Here is a 2,631-nt window from a genome sequence, read left to right on the forward strand (position 1 = left end):
AGTGTGTTCAATACTTTCTCCCTGTGCCATTCCACATTATTACAAATAACTTCATTTCTGGACATTTATGGTTTGATTTCTTTGTATGAATGGATCACTTGGGTTGTTACCAACATCTGGTGAAAATTTCATGTCATTAGCACCTCTAGTGATATATTTACTGAGAAAAATGGTGATGTGTTCAATACTTATTTTACCTGCTGTATTCAACTTGACCCAAATTTTACCATAACTGATGATGAAAGTTTGTGCTCAAAGTGGGATATTTGGATAACTTTCCTCTAATATAGAAATGTCTTACAGATAAGCTACTTTAGAAAGAAAGGTAGTCTACAAACAAGATTTTATCCTAACACATAAGATTGCCAGTGAATAATATAATATAAATATTTCATTTCATAATGTAACAGTACTGTTTCTACAGCTCAGGCTAAATTTGATTTAGTGTGAGAAATAGAAATGTCCCAAAGCCCTGGGTTCTGCATTAAAACTCAGGTTGTAAATAGCTAAGTTATAACTACAACCCAACTGTTTACATTGAGTAACTGCATCATAAAAATGAAAACAGATTTTATTAGCAGCAGGGAGGTTATAATGAGCTGCATTTTACCAGCTGCGCATCTTTGCTCTGTTTCAGAGCTGAGTGGCTTTAAGGACAATTTTGAGCTTTTTGCGCCATCTTGTGAGCAAACTGCGCCTTCATCCATCCCAACACATCTGAGGTAAACCATGGGACTTCCCCTCCAAAACTCTGNTCAGAATTTCTCTGATCTTCACCAAGCTCTTGAGCTGAAGTTAAGTATCATTGAACTTCTCCTCTTTGCAAAGTGAACGAAAAACTTACTGGTCTCTCTGTTGTCAATTGTTTAAATGTTTGGCGGGGTTGTTTGTTTCTCTGAGTTCTAGGTTAAGAAAAAACCAGACAGGTCATTCTTGGGAAAAGTCACAAATTATAAAGTGATCATAAAAGCGGGGACTGTCAAATCCTGGTCCCCCAGGCCCACTGTCCTGCATGTTTTAGACGTTTCTGCTCCAACACACCTGTTTTTAATGAATAGGTGATTAATTTGAGCTGAATTTGAAGAATGATTGAGTCAGGTGTGCTGGAGCAGAGAAACAAGTGTCCCATGCAGGGTAGCAGCCCTGGAGCGCCAGGTTCTGATGTGATTTGGAGGGAAAAAACTGTCCACTATGGACAGATTTCACAAAACAAATTGGGCAAAACTAAGTTTCTTTTGATGTGTTCTGGTCATTTTTATCTTGTTTTTTCAGATATATGTAAGGGTGCCCATAAGTGCACATGACTCCAGGTGGATCATATACTTTGTAGTCTTGTCATTGAAACTGCAGCTCTAAGTCTGACCAATTTTCAAGCATTTCCTGTATATACAGAAAATGTTAAATGTATAGATAAGAAATACAAACATTTTGGAAAAGTGTTTACTCTTAAAACTGAAGGAACTCTGAAATAGGTAACAGTTTGTTTCTCCAATTTTAGTTAAATTAACTCTTACTGTTTTGTGGAACACAGTGAAACACTGATGGCTGAAACATATTTTAGAAAATGAAAACTGAAGCTTTTGTGAACTGTGGTTTATTTTTTTTTTCTTTTACACTTAACAGTTGAAGCAACATTTTCATCTTCATCAGCAGATGGAGTTGTCACACAGCTGTCACAGGTTTCTCCTCCGACTCTTCAGAACGTTGGGAATTTTTCATCAGAAAATCACTTAAGAAAAAAAATCACTTGTAAGTGCCTAACTCTTAAATTGTGTTTTTGGTAAAGTTGCCAGGTGTGGTTTAGAAACATGGCCTATTTGTCCTTCATTAAGTAAAGCTTTATTAAAAGAGAACACACAATGATGATGTAATGCGTTAACCACATAAGTAGGCGTTTTCTGAAAATCCTTAAACCATTTGTAAGATTTGGTTTAGTCTCTCTGAATCCTGCTGTGCTGCTCTGATTTAAACTCTCCCAGGTGTTTTCAGTTGACCTGATTAAACAGGGACACAGACCAGGACTGAACATTTCACATCAAGTCTCRCTCCTTTGAACTCAACCTGTCCAACCGTTTCCTGTGAAAGCTGCTCCGCAGTGAGCGAGGCCAGCGTCGTGGCCTGCTGTTTCTCTCCCGTGTGGCCAGATGTTCACGACCGGCTGCATGGAGACCTCAAACTGTGGGAGGTGCACGTCGGCCTCCTGCACGCTCACAAGGATGCCCATGACTTGGGAGTCACCTGCTGCAGCTACGCCCCTCAGTTTAAAGTGGGTGAGTTTCCATTGTCACTTACAGACATATAGTTTGGTTTTTAATGAATTTTAATGGTGTTTGTGATTGTTGCCAACACTCCTGTTTAATTAAGAGGAGCAGAAATGTGTTTTAGATTGACAGAAATGCTGGTAAATTATGTCTGAAATAAAAAATGTTTGGTCAGCTGGATGGACAAAACCAGCTAAATCTGTATATCATGTAAAAAATTTAACTGATAAACCATGTGTCAAACTCAAGGCCCGCGGGCTAAATGTTGCCCTCAAGAGCTTCAAAGACATATTATCTAGGGATGTCCTGATGCATCTCAGTAATCCAGGTAAAAAATCAAAAAGAAAAAAATTGTACAGGTCTTCTGGAC

At 38.4% G+C, this 2,631-nt stretch overlaps 1 long non-coding RNA gene across 1 annotated transcript in view; it reads left to right on the forward strand.

The window, feature by feature from the left end:
* The first annotated feature begins 1,630 nt into the window (after window positions 1-1,630).
* Window positions 1,631-2,631, forward strand: part of LOC106523302 (uncharacterized) — a 7,822-nt gene continuing 6,821 nt past the window's right edge. Inside the window, exons 1-2 of the long non-coding RNA XR_001310879.1 lie at window positions 1,631-1,749; window positions 1,980-2,270. This is a non-coding gene — a long non-coding RNA (uncharacterized LOC106523302). The remainder of the gene's footprint in view (window positions 1,750-1,979; window positions 2,271-2,631) is intronic.

This window comes from Austrofundulus limnaeus, unplaced genomic scaffold, assembly GCF_001266775.1.
Source record: "Austrofundulus limnaeus strain Quisiro unplaced genomic scaffold, Austrofundulus_limnaeus-1.0 Scaffold152, whole genome shotgun sequence".
Lineage (NCBI taxonomy): Eukaryota > Metazoa > Chordata > Actinopteri > Cyprinodontiformes > Rivulidae > Austrofundulus > Austrofundulus limnaeus.